This window comes from Canis lupus, chromosome 9, assembly GCF_003254725.2.
Source record: "Canis lupus dingo isolate Sandy chromosome 9, ASM325472v2, whole genome shotgun sequence".
NCBI lineage: Eukaryota > Metazoa > Chordata > Mammalia > Carnivora > Canidae > Canis > Canis lupus.
Genome location: NC_064251.1, coordinates 25,225,483 through 25,243,183, shown reverse-complemented (window position 1 = coordinate 25,243,183; position 17,701 = coordinate 25,225,483).

Genomic DNA, 17,701 nt, shown 5'->3' with positions numbered 1-17,701 from the left:
GAAGAGTCCACCCGTCCACCTGAAACGCCAGCCCGTTCCTCTCCTCTGGACCCTCGTGGACATTCCACCCATCCTTCAAGGCTCAGCTCAAAGGTCCCCTCCTACAGGAAGCCTTCGGTGATGGCGATGGCCCGGATGGGACTCACGGGGCGTCTGGCAGCGCTGGCAGGCAGCTCAGAGCAACCAGCAGGGTCTGCGCTCAAGTCCCAGCCGCTTAGGCCCCGAGCGGTCAACGGATCTCCTGAAGCGCTCCGTGCCCCCAGGCCCTGTGCTAAGTGGCTCCCCCCGCAGTGTTCCGTTCTTCCTCCAGCCCAGAGACCCAGGTGGGCTCTGTCCTATGCGGCTTGTTCCTCCAGCCCCCAGGCGGCCCTGGAAGCTGGCCCGCAGCAGGCACAGATCCTTGAAGGCGACTGCAAGGCTGCAACCGCAGGTTTGCAGGGCCCTGGGCCTGGGAGGGCAGCAAAAGCACCAAGAGTGCAATGACCTGCAGCTGCTCAGAGCCTTGGCCCTGGCTCTGCCTGTCACTCAGGTATGTGTGACCTGGGCAAGTCACTTCCCCTGCCTGAAAGGCAGCCTCACCTACCTCATCCGTAGAATGGGGGAAACACACTGATCTACTTTTCCGAGGGGCTGTGAGCCTTACCTGAGAGGCTGGGCCTGGGCAGCGCCTCGAGCCATCTGGAAAGCTACTCGCATCAGTTTCAGAGCTGGCTCACAGGAAGGACACCCACTTGTCCTGCGTGATAGGACCACCGGACCAGAGCTTTTCTTGCTCTTCCTTTTCTGTTGACTAACACAGTCTTTTTATGAAGAAAACAATCCCCCCTCCAGTTGAAAATAGCATTTTTGAGAGTTTTCCTGCATATAAGATAAAACATACTCATAGCAAATTTAAGCAGTAAAAGTAAAAATAGGACTGTATAAACCACCCCGAATCCCCCCCGCAAGAGGCAAACAGAATTACGATTTTGGTGAACACCCCTCCAGACATCACTCCCTGCACACAGCCCTTCTGTCTTTTGTGTGCGTGCACACACACATACACACACACAATTTTATATAAATACCACATGTGCTGCTTTGTAATGTGTATTTTTTTTTCACTCAACAAGGTGTCATGGAATTTTTTACATATAGATAAAGATTTACATTTTTAAGAGTGTTTTGAAAAATACTTTCACATTTTCATCATGTTAAAGGTTAACCTCTCCTTTCCCCACTCCCTCCCAGACCTCCTGGCTTCTCCCCTGGGGGCTGCCCCATCTCTACATCTCTGTCCCAGCCCAACAGGGCTTCACCCGTAGGGGTCCACGGGGACTCTCTGCTCCCAACTAGAGCTGAACCGAGAGGCAGGCTGGCAGGTGAAGGCAAAGCTGGGGATCCCAGGAGGCGGGCATGACCCAGGGAAGGTGGGGGAAGAGAGAAGCAGCCCATCCTCTAAGGATGGAGACCAGGTACACGACAGCGCGAACACCAGGGACTGGCACCTCCTACCCCTTTACCCACCATTTCCCCCATGCCTTAGGGAGGCAGGAAGTTTCTGCCTGCTGTTCCAAGTGAGGCAGCATTGCCTGAAAGAGATGACGACCTTGGGACCCTTGGCTACTTTTTGAGAAACATGAGAGATTTCAGTATGACTTCCCTGAATGACTAATTTCCCCAGGAGACTTGAATGCTGACATCTCTTTGGGGGGACATTTTTGCTAAGTACTTGGCTGTGGAAGGCCAAAAAGAGTCTTGTTCCTCCTTCTCTCCCCCTCCTCTTTTCCACATTAATCCTCAGATCAAGAGATCTATCCATCCCCCTGCCCCGGAACAGGATGCCCCAAGCTCCCACGCAGGTATCTAGGGCAGGGGGGATTATTAATCTCAGGATCAGATGGGCCTGGGAACACGTCCCTGGAGGAAGACAGTGGTTAGGGGCAGTCTCTCTTTAACCTGATGGGCTGTTACGGGATTGTCAACCCCAGATTCCTCACCCCCTTACTCCAATTTCTTTCACCCAAAAAAGAAAGTGCTTGTGAAAAGCGGGGGCTGAGTGGCCCTAGTGTCACCACTGCCAGTCCCGCCCCTCTGCCAGCTTGGGTGAGAAGAAGAACCCTGGCAGTGACACCTCCTCCTCCTGTTGCCACCTCATCCTCTTCCCAGGCCCCAGGGCTGGAGAGGTGGGAAAGGAGGAGCAGGAGGCCAGGCCCCCTGAGATCCCTTCACTTCCCCATCACTGTCCCTCCCGGCCCCTCTCCCATCCCATCCACCTGCTGAGCTTCCAGAAGGCTGGTCCACCAGGATAAGCAACACAAGGTGTGTGTCCAGGATTTGAGAGTCATGGTCTCCAATAAATATCACACGTTATGACACAAGCTGGATAGTGAATATGGGAAACTGAATGACCCACCAATTCATGGCCACCATTCATGGTCAAGCCCAGCAGGGCTGGAACCCTGGCCTCTTGACTCTTGATCTAAGTGTTCTTCCCACAAGAATGTCTGCCTTCCATTTTGAGTCAGAACAATAATAATTAATGAAAAGTCATGCAATCCCGTTGCAAACGGTTTGGAAAACAGAAAAGAAAATTGTCCCTAACCCACCAGCTTGGACGCTAGTTTTCTTCACCCTGTTGTCCTATGTACGTTTTCAAGGTTCCTTTTCAAGCTGATTTAAGACTCAAAATGAGAGGCAGCTGAGTGGCTCAGTGGTTCAGCGTCTGCCTTTGGCTCAGGGCATGATCCTGGGATCTTGGGGTCGAGTCCTGCATTCGTCTCCCCACAGGGAGCCTGCTTTTCCGTCTGCCTATGTCTCTGCCTCTCTCTGTGTGTCTCTCATGAATAAATAAATAAAATCTTAAAAAAAAAAAAAAGAGGAGGGGTTGCCTGGGTGGCTCAGCAGTTGAGTGTCTGCCTTTGGCTTGGGACGTGATCCTAGAGTTCTGGGATCAAGTCCAGCATCAGACTCCCTGAATGGAGCCTCCTTCTCCCTCTGCCTATGTCTCTGCCTCTCTCTGTGTCTCTTATGAGTAAATAAATAAAAATCTTTAAAATAAATAAATAAGGGATCCCTGGGTGGCGCAGCGGTTTGGTGCCTGCCTTTGGCCCGGGGCGCGATCCTGGAGACCCGGGATGGAGTCCCACGTCAGGCTCCCTGCTTGGAGCCTGCTTCTCCCTCTGCCTGTGTCTCTGCTTCTCTCTCTCTCTCTCTCTCTCTCTCTCTCTCTCTCTGTGACTATCATGAATAAATAAATAAAATCTTTTAAAAAAATGCCTATAAAAATAAATAAATAAATAAATAAATAAATAAATAAATAAAAAATAATAGAATCTTAAAAAAAAAGACTCAAAATGAGTGAGGCCCCCTTGATGTCACACAGCACCTGCCACAGCTGTAGGTCACAGACTGTGCCAGAAGGCTCTTGCAATGTGGATTCCTGTGACCTGCCTCGAGGGATTCGGATTCCTAGGTCTATGGCTGGTCCCTAGAATCTGTGTGTTCAAGAAAGACTCCAGGTGACATGGGCTCCAGGGAGTACACACATCGCACTCTTGGCTCCCCTCCCATTTCACTCCTCCACCCCCGAGCCCTGGGCCATAGAGGGACCTTCAGTGTCCCTGACCTTGCTTGCTGTGTGCCTCAGTGCAGTGGATGGACAGGTTTCAAGGCTTGAGGACGGCTGCCACCCGCATGGGGAAGATTTTCTTATCGAAGCTTCAGGACCAGATAATTCCTTCCTTCCCCCAGAATCAAACAGCTACCTGGGTCTGGGTCTTCTTAAAACGTATGAAGTGTCAGGGCACCTGGGTGGCTCAGTGGATTAAACATCTGTCTTCAGCTCAGGTCGTGATCCTAAGGTCCTGGGATCAGTCTCCCTGCTCAGCGGAGAGTCAGCTTCTCCCTCTGCCCCTGCTTCCCCTGCCGTGCTCTCTCTTGCTACCTCTCTCTCTCAAATAAATTTTTATATATGGAATGTTGAACTCCCTCAGGATCCAGAAGGCTCCTGAATGGGCTCACTCACATTGCACAATGCTGAGCAGCCAGCTGGGGGCGGGGGAGCCAAAGGTGGGGGCTGTGGAGACTCAGAGGCCCCAGGCCCCAGGCTGTTTCCCCTCCACCCTGGTGGGCCCAGCCTGAGAGGGTAGCTGGGCAAAAGAGAGAGGGACAGCACGTTGGGGATGAGGCAAGAAGGGAAAGAGAGCCAGTGTGAGGCCTGGGACCTTCTGAAGGAGGTATTTAGAGGTGGAGGGGGGTGAGGGCCTTAGTGAGGAAGTCTCAGGTGGGGCAGGAAGGGGTGCAAGACAGAAGAGAGGGAGCCTGAGTGAGAGGGAGGCCTACTGAGGCAAGGCTGCCTGTGAGTGTTGAGGATAGGGCACAGGGAAAGGAGGGCGGGCTTGGAACCCCAATTCCAACCTTCACCGGCTGTGTGGCCTATTCCAGCAGCTTAATCTCTCTGGTTTCCTTGCCAGCAAGAAGAGCCAATAGACCTGCCGCAAGGACAAACTGGGTGAACTGGATCTCAGGGAGCTGTGAGGTCGTGTAAAGGTGAGGGGTTTGGCCCCAAGACAGGCCTGGATCAGAGGCATAGGCTGGGCTAAACTGCCTCTTCTCTCTCTTCCAAGCTGTCTATGTCCTACTCTCCTCCCTCCAAGGCCCACGGGGCCCTCACAAAGGGTTCTTCAAGCCAGCCTCCAGCCTTCCACGAAGGGCCCTGGGCCTCATGAGAACTTCTGTGTAAGACTCCACCTCAAAAAGTACAGGCCTCCCCCCTCCTCCCCGAAATGCCCATCCCCCATTCCCAGAGACTCATGTCTCTGAGGCGGGTGGGGAGGGGGGCGGAACTCTGGGATCACAGAGATCAATTAGGCTCAGCCCCTGCCCCTGCCCCCAAAGAGCTCCTAGCAACATGATGCCAGAGCCAGAGTTCTGGAGCCCTGCCCCTGGCAGCCCACCAGCCTGTGCATATACATGACCCACGTGTGTGCACACACAGCACACACACAGCTACGCTAGACAAACCTGTGAGCCAGTGCCCACAGGCGCACCCCTTCTCTTGTCCTACATCCAGCCTCCCTGCCTCTGCTCACCCCTCACCCGCCCTAAATGCCCTCTCCCTTGGGGCCCAGATTGCCAGTCCTTCAGAGAGCATGGCCGGAACCATTGGATTAACAGCCAGGGAGGCAGAAGGGAGGGTGACATGCACCTGTAGGATCCCCTCCCCCCATGACAGCTGCAGGAGTTCTGTGTCCCCAGCACCCAGCACCCGGTGGTCAGCGTGGGCTCATCTCAAGGTCAAAGGCTCTGGGTTCTCACCCCCAGGCTGGCTCACCCTTCCCTGCCCCACACCCCTCAAGGCTGGACAGCCCTTACCCTTTGGCTCCAGGCCATGCCTGGGTCTTCCTGCATTTCAGTCCTTCCTTCACCCTCTGTGGGCACCTATCAGGGACCATCTCTTCTATTGGTCTCTGACTGTTCTCACCCCCGCCCCAGCTCTTCACACAAGACCCACACCCCACACGCCCCACATGCATCCACACAGCACCCCACCCCAGCTGTGCTCCCAGGCCAGGTCTCCTGTGTCCTCCTGAAGGGACACTAAGATACTGGGTACTTGAGCATGTCTGTAATTATGGGGGCATGCCCCAGGTTATAGATGGGCGAACCCCAGCTTTAGGGAGGCCCTGGGAAGAGGCTGTGTCCCCCCCCCCTTCCTGGGGAATCTCAGCAGACAGGCCCTTAATCTCAGGCAGGAAGCAGGGTCCGGTTACCAGGAGGGGGGGGAAACACCCTGGGCTTTGGGTGAAGGGAGCTTGGGTTGGGGGGGCAGTGTGGGGAGATGAAGGATGAAAAGAAGGGTGAGTGGGGGGGCTAATCGAGTTAACCCCTTCACAGCCAGGCTCCTGTGCTCTTGGAGACAGTGCAGTCCTGGTCAGAGTCAGGCCTGCCAGGCCAGGGGGCCTCTCTTAGAAGGCCACCCCCAGGGCCTCTGGCCACTGCTCAGCCGCCCTCTCTCCAAGGCCCTCTTCTGGCTTCCTGGGAGCCACATGCATCCCTGTTTGTCCTGAGAGTCTATTAGTCTCTAGAGCTTCTGAGTCTCTGTTGCTCTGCTATGTTTGTCTGATTCTTGGCCTCTCGGGGTCTCTGTGTCTCTGCCCGTGTGTGGCGTGTCTTCTGTACATCCAGCTGTCTCTGGGATCTGTAAAGCTCTGTGTGCTTGGCCGAGGGCAGGCTCCGTACCTACCGCATCTCCTCTCTCTGGGCCTCTGAGTCTGCTTGTCTCTACATCTCCTCAGCTCTCTTTATCAGCACCTTGAGATCTATCTCCAGCTTGGTGGACATGCTGTCTGTCTGTCTATCTGTCTGGGCCTAGGCCTCTGTCTGTGAGTCTGCACCGGGCATGTTGTCTCTGGCCTGAGGCCCTTTGGCTTGTCCCCCAGGTTAACATTGTTGGGTGGAGACGAGATGGGACAGGCTTATGGGCTGGACCAGGGATGGATTAAAGAGGGAGGGAAGAGGGGGATGTGGGCGTGGTGGGCAGAAGGGATGAAGGGACAAATCCCATTCCTAAACGGTGCCTAAAGCAAGCCAAGAGAGCCCTGGAATGCTAGATGAAGCTCCACAGGCCAAGGGAGTGGACAAGGGAAAGAGGGACATGGCAGGGAACACACCAGGGCTGGGAGCAGAGTTGCATAGAAACTGAAACAGACGTCAGTGGGGAAGGACCCAGAACAGCGAGGGAGCTCTGGATTCTGATCCTGGCTCTACCATTAGTCCCTGGTGACCCTCTCTGTGCAGGGAGTGGGGGCGAGGGGACAGAAGACTCCCCTAAACCCGGCACTGGAAGCTGCTTGTCCTCTTTCTGTCCCTGAAGGGGGATCCCAAAGTCCCATCCAGTACGGGCATCCTCTGTGTCTGTGATTGGGCTAGTGGCAGGTCAGAGCAGGGAGGGGGGGGGATTGGAGGTTAGACAGCAGGAAGGACTTCCTGCCAAGCAGGAGGAGGGTGAGGAGGCCCAGCTCCCCCTCCCCACTCTGGGTGATCCTGGCCCCTCTGTTGGGGCTGGGGACGGAGGGGTAGGGGGCTGGGGCTCAGCAGCTGGGTAATTAGCCCTGGCTCTCAGGTCCTGGGGGAGGGGCCGGCTGGACTGAGAAACCAACGCAAAGTGACAGGGGCAGTTTTGACACACCGAGGAGCTGACGGGCCCAGGGGGCCAGGGCTTTGGGTTGGGGGGGGAGGTGAAATCCCATCAGATGATTAAAAAATAGGTCAGAGGGAAGAAGCGCAGCGGCACTGGGTCCGTGTGGAGAACGCCATGTAGCTTCCCCGGGGGGCTTGGGCCAAAATGGGGTGGGGGAGCTGGAGAGCATTTGTAGGGGCGGGTGAGCGAGGAGTGAGGACAAGGCCGGCAGAGGCCCTCTGTCTCCCTCAGCCCGTCTCGGGGACGCTCGGAATCCTACCTGCAGTCCACCGTCTGGCCTTCCTGCTCTGTCGGCCTTTACCCCGCCCATGATAGAGGCACAAATTCTATTCCAGAAACTGAGACTGTGGCCCCCTCTGGAAGTCCTTCGGACCTTCTTGCCTCAAGCCCTCCTGCTGCCAAGGCAGCCAACTGCAGACTTACCCTACGCTTCCCTGACCTGCTGGCCAAGCTCACCTGCCGCTGCATCCTCCTCCTCATCACCTTGACGCCTCTGCATCCTGCGTGCGGTCCACTTGGCCCGCCAGCCTGTTCGCAGAGCTTCCATTTCTCTTTTTCCCTCCTTTTTCTCCTTCTCAACTCCTGCCACGAAACACAACAGGGACCCGGGGAAAGTCTAAGACAAAGACAGGGCAAGGAGGAGCAAGGTAGGAGACCCAGGAGCCACACACTTCAGAGAAGAGGAGTGACTGCCTGAGTGGCACAGAACTCAGAGGCACCTGGCAGTGTTCTCTCCCTGGGAGCAGCGTAGAGCCACCTCTCACTTCATCTACCTGAGGTTGGGGAATTCTTTCCGTTGTCTTCCCATAGCCCCTCATCCAACAGCTCAGTCCTATTTCGTTTTCTGAGGTCCCCGGAGCCTGTGAAGATGGTAGCACCTGTGTCATGGGAATGGCAAGGCAGCTCTACAGACGGTGCTCTGTTCCTTGTAAATCCCAGGCGGAAGTCAGGCAACCGGTGTCCAAGCAGAGGGACCCACCAGGCGTTAGCAAGGCCATCTTCAGCTAAGTGGACACCTGGGTTTCTCTCGTGGCCATGGAGGACACCCAAGGCCATGCTGACATGCAAATGGATTTGGCTGGGTCTGACCTTGAGTTTAACCCCACTTACCATCCCAGACACAGATCTGCTGTGACACGCGAGTCTGAGATTTCCTCGGGAGCCTGTCGCCTGCTGCCCACCCCCCCTCAGTTACCCAGGAAGTGTCACAGGGAGTCCTGCCAGCTTCCTTCCACCGGAGCCACGGGCAGCTGGCGCTCTGTGCAGGGCCCTGAGACAGCCCCTGGACCCATGTCTCCAGCCACAGGGGGCATGAAGCTGGTGTGGCCGCCCATCACTGCCCCCCCTCCCCGTGCCTGCTTCCATTTCATTCCAATTACTGGACCAGAACCTGACATGTTGGGTGGGTTGGGGAGGGATGGCTATGGTCGGGCAAGTCCTTAGCAATAGGAGAGTGGCTACAAATGGAGATGCTGAGCCCACAATCTTCACACCTCTCTCTCTCTCTCTCTCTCACACACACACACAGACACACACGCCAACCTGAGGCCACCACCACCCAAGTCTCAGGGCCCCAGGAATGGGTGGGTTATGCACCAGGGTTCCCAGGCTCCCACTATCCTAGATGTAGTGCTGAGTCCAGCTTGTACACTGTCTCATCCCTGGATTTCCAGTAAGTTTGGAAGTTGGAAAAACTGGAGTGCTCCCTGATTATCCTGCTCCCCACACTGCTGTTTGGGGTGGGAAGGATGAAAAAGAGATCACCCCGAGCAATTCATACCCCTGACTTCACTAGAAGTCACAATGCTATGAGGTCACCTGGGAAGGGATCATTGTCCCCAGTCTGCAGACAAGGAAACTGAGGTAGAATTTAAGTCACTGGTTAAGGTCACAGAGCTAGTGACCCAAGGCTGAGCCCTATGCTTGCACCGTGCCTCTCCTGTAACGGCAGCCGCAAGGAGGATCCTGTTGTTCTTCCCATTTTACAGATGAGGAAACTGATGCCTAGGTTTTCCCAGGCTCTCAGTTGTTTTGATTCCCCCCTCCTTCTCTGCTCCAGGGTATCCTACCCAACCTGATTGTGACTGAGTCCCTCGCCTTCCTCTGGAGGAGGGCAAGACCCTCAGGCCTCCCCGGGTACCTGCTGAGTGCTCCCCTATACTTCGGGAAGTCATTGCTTGTATCTTTTTCTGTCTGATGACCCTGCAGAATTGAACCCCATTACTCAGCACATCCCATCCCACTTATGGTCGAGAGAGGTGGGAGGTAGGGCTTCCCCTGGACTGGCTCAGAGGCCCAGCCAAGGCCAGACTGAGCATGGTAGCAGTGGAGGAAAACAGGTCCAGACGGGAAGAATCCAGGAGTCCTCGTGGGCAGGTGCAGGGGTGGGGGGCCGGAGCACTCCTCACTTCCCTGGACTCCCTACCCCTGGCCACCGGGCTTGCTGCCAGACATCCAAGCTGTTCGACATTTCTGCCCGAGTCGGGAGGGGACCTGGGCAGCTCTTAGGAATGGGAGGAGGACGCCACAGGCCGTGCTCCCCACCAGGCCATGCAGTCTCCCGCTTTTTGGCTTTCTCTCCACGCCAAGTTCGTCACACCTTCAGCTCTGCCCTTCTGCTAACCGAACCTGCACTCACTCTCCCTCCTGCTCTCACCCTGGCACCTGTGACCCAGTGGCCAAGAAGTGGGCAGCAGAGCCAGCTGGAGCTGCCAGCTGCCCCACCCTCCAACGCCAACCCAAATGTCAACTGTCGATGGTTCTAGAGAGCTCTCCATGCCCCTGTCACAGCCTCAGCCATAGCTCTGAAGACAGCCGGTGTGGGACTTAACAACTCCTGTTCTAGGCTGAACGTAAGGAGAGGGCTTTCTTTGACAACCTATATGCGGGAATTGAGGCTCCCATCCTCTGGCCCCAGATCTTCTCAAGATCTAAAGCCCCTTGGGGCACCTGAGTGGCTCAGTGGTTGAGCATCTGCCTTTGGCTCAGGGTGTGATCCAGGGGACCTGGGATCAAGTCCTGCATCGGGCTCCCTGCAGGGAGCCTGCCTCTCTCTCTGCTTGTGTCTCTGCCTCTCTCTCTGGGTGTCTCTCATGAATCAATAAATAAATCTTAAAATTAAAAAAAAAAAAAAAGGATCTAAAGCCCCCTGAACCTGCCATCCTTCTCTGACAAATCCAGGGACAATTTCCAAAAAGGTCATCTGAGGCAGAGTCCCTTCTTTGCCGGGGCTATAAGTTCTTCTTCGAGTCTAACCTTGGTCCCTTTGCAGAGGGGTGGAAGGGGGCAGAGATGAATCGCAGTTTCTTATAAACGTGGTGGCTTCTTGTTCCCCGACGACAATATAGCGGAGGAGCTCTGTGGTTCTGGCTCTGAGTCAGGCCCCAGCGCCTGGGCGTCCCCAGTGCCATCTCCCTCCGCCCCGCCCCAGACTGGAAAATCAGGCTCATGCCTCTGCCCGAGTCAGTGCTTCCCCTGCTTCCCCTCACGATCTCGCTTTCCCCTAAAGGGAGGTATTTCCTCGAAGCTGGGAAAAGTCAAGGGGGCAGAGAACTCACCCGGATCCGGGGGGGAGATGGGGAGGCGGCGGACAGTGGGCAGGGGGCAGGGGTGGGGCTCCCCTGCTTCCCTGCCCTCCCCCTCCCCCATTCAGCCCAACTCCCCAGTCCTGCTCTTCTAGCTCAGGATGTGTGTGCACCAGAGTGCAGAGCTTGGTGTATGTGTGTGTGTGTGTGTGTGTATTCACACACTTAACACACATGTATGGTTGGTATTGGGGGTTGGCCCCCCAAGCCCCCAACGGTGAGGATGGGGTGGAGGAGGGGATGTGTCACACTTCTGGTGTGTGTATGAGTGGCACATATTTTTTCCACATGTGTGTTCTTTCTATGTTCCTTGTCCACATGTGCTCTGCATCCCTCCCAGGATCACAGGTCTGGTGGGTACCCACCTTCCCACCTTGCAGCCTGGCTCAGTAAACAATTCCCTTCCCCTCCTTAAGAGAGAAGAAGCCCCCTGCCTTGGGCCACCCAGAAGGTTGGGGGATTCAGGAGTCAGTGAAGAGGTAGGCACTTCCCATCTCAGAAACCTGACTCCTCTGCTACCCATGGTGGGGGGGGGCACCCCCAGCCCTCAGCCCTCAGCCACTGGGGCAGTTCGCTTCACGGACAGGTGGGCAGCTTCTGCAGAGACTCCACCTTCCCACCTGCACAAAGGCTTAAACAGATGCCAGTCCTGACACCTGTTCCCAGACCCTAGGGGAAGGCAGGGGAGTTTGGGGGAAGCGAATCCCGGGGACAGTGTGGTTAGATGGCCTGAGTCAGCAATCTAGAACTCACGTGTGCCCACCCCCAGCCCGGGGCAGGCGGGGGTAATGCGGGCACCGAAACAGAAAGAAAGATGGGGAGACAGAATGAGAGCAGGAGAGAGAGAAACTGAGACAATGGCCAGTCAGAAGGAGAGTGAGGGGCAGAACAGGGACGAGGCTGGGCACGCGGGGTAGGGGGTGGGAGGGGGGTTCTGCGAAAACCCAGGTGATGGGGTGCGGGCAGAGGGTCAAGGGTGCAGATGCCCTTTCTCTTTCTTCACTAGCAGCACAGAGGCGCCAAAGGTCAGCACTTAAAGAATCTCAAGAAGGGGAAAGGAAGCTTAATGATAAAGTCACCCAAAGGGTAAGCGGAGCAGGGGTAGGACCCACCCTCTTTCCTCCCAGAGCCGGCTCCTTTTCTAAGCCCAGGAATCAGGGAATCAAATGTGGGGAGGGGGAGACGAGGCAGGGAGGGTGCTCAGTCTCAGCCTTCTCGATGAGTGAGGCTGGAGGGAGGGGACTGGAGACTTGTCATGACATGTACTTGCATGACAAGTGCTCTTCTTCCTTTGAGATGTTACAGATCAATAAAAATAGCTAAACTTTCTAAAGGATGCTTTTAGCCCACTTTATATAATATTGAGATGAAGGGATGTGACCTCCTCCCTTGTGGATGCACAGGAAGAAGGAAGGAGGAGAGGGGGCCAGGAATGTTTTATTATCGAAAAGAAAAAAAGACGGGATGCTCTTATCCAGGCACCAGCTGGGCTGCCCAGCTGACAGGCCCTGCCCAGGGGACCCGTGGTGCCCAGTCCCACCCACAGCAGCGCTGGGCTCCTTCCTGGCTCCCTTGAGAATTGGAGCTGGAAGAGCAGATTGAGAGGAAACCCTCTGGGGCACCTGGGAGTCCTCATCCTTGGCCCCCCCCACCCTAAGGGGTTGGACGAGGCAGTCCAGGAAGGATATTACCCCTCACCTTGGTGATCCCCCAAAGCCCGGGGCCCAGGAACAGGCTGAGACACAGTGCCTGCAACCCACACCATGTGGGATCTCAGATCCCATCCGAAACAAACCACTTTTCCATCTTTGCCTCTGACTTCTCTGAAAATTTGGGGGGCTACTATGAGGGGCTCCCAACCCCTTTAGTCATCCTAAGAGGCCAAGCTGAATAGCAGTGACTGATACTCACCCAACCACAAGCCAATTTTGTGGTTTGAGTTGTTTTCAGAGGAGCAGCAATGCAGCAGCGGGAGGCCCCGGGAAGAGGGAAGGGGGTGACTCCTGGACCCCCCCTTCCTGAGGGCCCTGCCCCCACCCCACAGATGCTTGAGGAAGGCTTTGTAGCCACCAGGAACATCTCGCTCCCTCATTCCCCCCCATGCCCGCCTGGCACCTTGACTGGAACTTGACTGGTTCGGTTGGCTGCTCCCTGCATCTAAGATGAACACTTCTCTCCCCTTTTCATTTCCTTTCACTTCAGGGTGTTCTCCCTTTCTTTCCTTCCCTTATCCTTTTCCTTTCTTCCCTCCCTCCCCCCTTCCTCCCCCTGTTTCCTCTTATATGTGTGTGGCAGGAATTATTAAGGAGCCATAGCGAACAAAGCGGAGGCTGCTAGAAGGGACCCCAAACGTACATGGCCTGCCAGACCCCCAAACCAAACCTACAGACACGCAGGCCCAGCCTCCAGCTCCTGCAGCTGTGGTACCCACTGCCCCCCAGTCCTGAGCAACATCTGTTTGCCTCCCTCAAGTGCTGGGGAAAGATCAGCATTAGCAACAAGGGATACTTCCCACAGAATAGATTTTCGAAGACTCTCAGAAATAGAGAATGCCAAAATGTCAGAGCCAAGAAGGAAATTAAAACCACCTGGTCCAGACCCTTCTTTTTTTTTTTTTCTTTTTTCTTTAGATTGAGAAGCAGAAGCTCTGAGAAGTGATGCAACGTTCCCAGAGCATGGTTAGAACCGGAGGTCCTCACTCTCAGAACGCGCTCTAACCGTCTCCCCTCACCACCCTGCAAGCCGTAGCTTCTCTTGCCTGCAGTCCACAGTGTGGATCAGACTCTGTCCTGATGACCAGGGAGAAAGAATGAGCTTAGCAGGGACAGGCAAGGCACAAGGAGGCAGAGGGTTATGTTTTTTTCTGGAAATACACGGGCTTTCTCTCTTTGTCCTCTTCCTCCTGGAAGCCTGCCTAGATTAGCTATGGGCCTGTCACCCTCCACACCTGGTGGCCATTGCCACAGTAGGGCTGCAAGGGTGAAAAAAAGATGGGCCTGTGTACCAAAAGCAGTTCTAAGCTCTGAGTGACGGGGAAGGAGGAGAAGTGAGAGGGGAGGAAGTGGATCTGGACGGGAGGCGGGGTAGTGAGAGAAGGTAGGGAAAGGAGGCACCCCATGGGGAAAGAAGCTGCTCAAATGAGTCACAGCTGCTCAGGTGCAGCCCTCCTGGGGGTGTCCATTTGCGTTTAAACTTTATCATGTGATTTCTACAAAGGATCATGGAGTGGCGTCTCACACCAGTTTGAAAGAGCAGATCATACTCACCTCTTTCCAGGGCTCAGTGCCACCATGATGGCAGCTCAAACTGGAGGGCCAGTTGTTAGACATTTACTGGCAACCACCGGATAATGGGGTTGACTTCCAAACCAGGAGCATACGCCTGTGTGTGCATGTTGGACTTCGTGCCTGTGTCGGTACACACCGTTCCCAAGGTCCACATGGGGTCATACGTGAATGGGAGGCAGTGCGTGACTATCCCCGTGGCACCTGGGACATACCCGTGTGTCACTGTGTTCCCAGTTCTGTGAGATTCTGTGTGTGTATGTTGTGTGTGTCAGGAGGAGTGTGTCTCTGCAGGTGGGTACCACTGGGAGCCCGGTGAGGAAGGGTGTGCGGTGTGTGTGTGTAACTAGGCCTGTCGTGTGCCTTGTGCGTCTGGGACTGAGTGTGACAGAGTGAGTCTGCTGGACGGTGGGGAAGAGACCCACATGTGCCTGCTGTGGGGGACTAGGACAGTGCCTGAGACCAGAGATGCATAAATCTCAGAGTTCTGACGATTCATGGTGAGTGGTGGCTGAGAGCCCCTCTGCCAGGACCCCCTCGGTCCTCTGTAGCTACCAGTCCTGGAGAGAGTGCGATGCAAGGCAGGCGAGGAACTCTCTGAGCCCAGGAGGGAACTGTCCCCTTCCCTGCCCCTCACCTGTGTTTCCGGGTGAACTATCCCCTTCACACTGTCCCCTGATCTTTTCTGTCACCTCCCAGTCACAGTTTGCTTCTGCCGTTTGGGGAGCAGGAGGGGTCAGGGCCTGCAGCATCCCCAAGGCCAAGGGTCCCCAGAAGGGCGTGGGGCGAGATGGGGTGGGGGCAGGCACAATCAGCCCCATCCACCTACCTCTCTTTGGGCTGAAAGACAGGGCTAGGTGTCCTGGAGCAGGGGCTCTGGCTGGAATGACACGGGCTCCCTGCATCCCTCAGGCCCTCTGCGGAGCATCTCCACTCAGCCCCTCTGCTCCAGGGAATGTGGGTGGGTTCCCACCCCTCCACCCCTCCACCCCCCTTGGGTGGGTGCCGGGTCACCACAGCTGCTCCCCCTCCTCCCATCCCTCCCAGGTCTGAGGTCGGAAGAAGGAAAGCAAGACAAGACAGTGGGAGGAGGGCTGAGAGGAGAGAGTGGCTTTCTAACTCAATTCCTATACCCATTGCATGGCTTGGGGACATATGTCTCCTGCCCCTGAGCCTGCCCTTCTCCCTCCCCCTCCTCCCTGGAGTCTTCAGACCCCCCACCTCCTGCAGCAGCAGTTGGTGACCACCTGTACTGCCCCATGTGGCCCAAACCCCCAAGCCTTCCAAGGGAGGGAAGCATCTACCGTGGAAAGCATCCAAGGAACCAGGTCCCTCTGTTCACCTGGGAACTGTGCCCCAGTGTCTTCACAAGAAGTTCTTCCTAAAGTCTACCCTCACATGCCCTCTATGTGCCCTGCACTATACTGGTGGGAAATCGGGGCTTCTTTCCATCCCAGCCAGCCCTGCTCTTTCAGGTGAAGCTGGATTGTCAGCCAGAAAAGGATCAAGACTCCAAAAACGAAAACAAAAGTGTCCGCTCATCCCTGGCGCTTACCTTCTCTATACACTCCATTGGCCCCCTGCCCCCAGCTACCACAGAATCCCACAGGGCATTGGAGCCTTCATCCCAAAATGAGTCAAGGCCCCTCAGAGGGGTTGAAGTGGGGCACAGGAATTTCCCTTCATGTCAAGCGAGGGCTCTACTTAACATCAACCTCTGTCCAGCCTTCGTGGCTTGTGGGGCCAAGGTTGGCTTCTCCACCTGGAGGGGTCAGATCTCCCGCAGGCAAACCTGGCTAGTCCTGGAAACACCTTCCACCCTGGCCTCTGTGAACACCAGATTTACTCCCTAAGTTTGGTGTTAAGGCAGGAGGAGAGGATCGTAAGTATGGGGCCGGGGGTTGGGGGGCAAGAAGCGCTGAGGCCCTCTGAGCTGTACTTGGCACCTGCCTCACCGCATGTCCCACTGTACCCTCCACATCTTCTTTCCAAGGAAGCAAAGGAAATAGAAGCTTCTCCCTCTGAGGCCTCAGAGGACTCAAAGGGGTGCTAAGAGGCCAGCTGCAAATCTCCTAGCTCTTTCTCCCCTTGTGCTCAAGAGAGCAAGAAGATTTTTTCCAACAGGGAGGGAAGTGCTTGGAGCGGGGTAGAGGCTCCAGGGCCTGTGGAGATGGCTGGCAGGAGTGGAGGCAGCAGGCGGTCCGGCTGACCCCTGTGGGAGCTGGCGTTCCCCCCCTACCCTGCCCCCTGCACTGCATATATTCTCTCCCTCCAAAATAGCATCTCTGGAGGGGGGAAGTGGGGGGGAGTTCTCAGTTCACTGTTCGCTCCTTCCCACATTGTGTTCACAGCTCTCTGGGCTGTCTCTCGCGACCTGGTTTCCCTGCCAGGCCCTTCTGCTCTGCTCCACCCTCACCACTTGGCTCCTCCAGGTCCCAGGACCCCTCTGGCCCAGAGGGAGCCGCCTCTCCTAACTCAGCCCGTCTCCTGCCAGCAAGCTATGGCTGCACGACATTCCTTATCTCATCTGAGACCGAAGTGAATTCCATGCACATAGATGAGCACCACATGCATTTGCAGGAGTCTGTGTGGTAGTCACCGGGGCCGGGAAGAAATACGCCTAAATGGCACAGTCCTGGTCCTCTTCTCCAAGGAGCTCGCAAAGGAGAGGTCTGGCATGGGAACCACCTCCAAGTGAAGGCGGACCACAGGCCTTTCACAGAGCTGGAGGTCCCCTCCTTCAACCTGACCCTCCCATCGACCAAGGGCCAGAGTCTCACACTGGACCCTGGTCCACCTCATGCCACTTCTAGAATCCACTCGCAAGCTCCCCTGCTATGGTTTGGACTATTTCTCACGCAGAACGTTCCCTTGAGCAGCTCCCAGGTTGGGAAATGGCCAATCTGACAGAGCAGCAGGACACAGCCTGGAGAGAACAATGTTGGCCAGAGCTGGGGTCATGAGAGCTGTGAGAGGGCCCCCAGGGAGAGGGCTTCCCAGAGGAGAGAAGGGTGAGGGGACTCAGCTCCGAAGAAGGATTGAAGTAGCACCCGGCATCTGAGGTGTCTGAGCCAAAGGATGAGGGACATCGGGAAGGGGTGTCGACCCCAATCTGAGGAAGGAGGCTGGCAAAGACCTGAACTCCTGCGTCCCTCCTCGCACTGTGGGAGTGTTGGAGGCAAGGAAAGAACCTCCAAGAGCCCCCCAGGGAACCACCTTCCCCCCTTGTTATTTCTGGCTCCATTTTCTTGGTCAAGAAGGGTGTCAGTGGTAATGCAAATTAGGAGGTGTTGGCCAACACCCATCCTGTCCCCACTCCCAGCCTCTCCCCTCCCTCCCCCCATGCCCACACTCACACAGCCAACTGGAACATCTGCAAGGCACGCCTGGTGCCCTTGCCCTTGGCTGAACTGGCACAGAGGGTGGGTGGAGCTGTGGGTTCTCAGGGGTTTCTGCCTCTGCCACAAGGACAGGGCAGCCAGCAGATACCAGAGTCACCCCCACCTCCTTGTGCCAGCCCCTTCCAGCCCTGGACTTGGCCAGGCCTCCTGGGTCATTACCATCTCTATAGACAGTCAATGCCCCCAACCAAAGGCATCTCTGGGGCTGCCACAGACAGTCTGCGCTGCAGCAGCGCAGCGCACAGACTG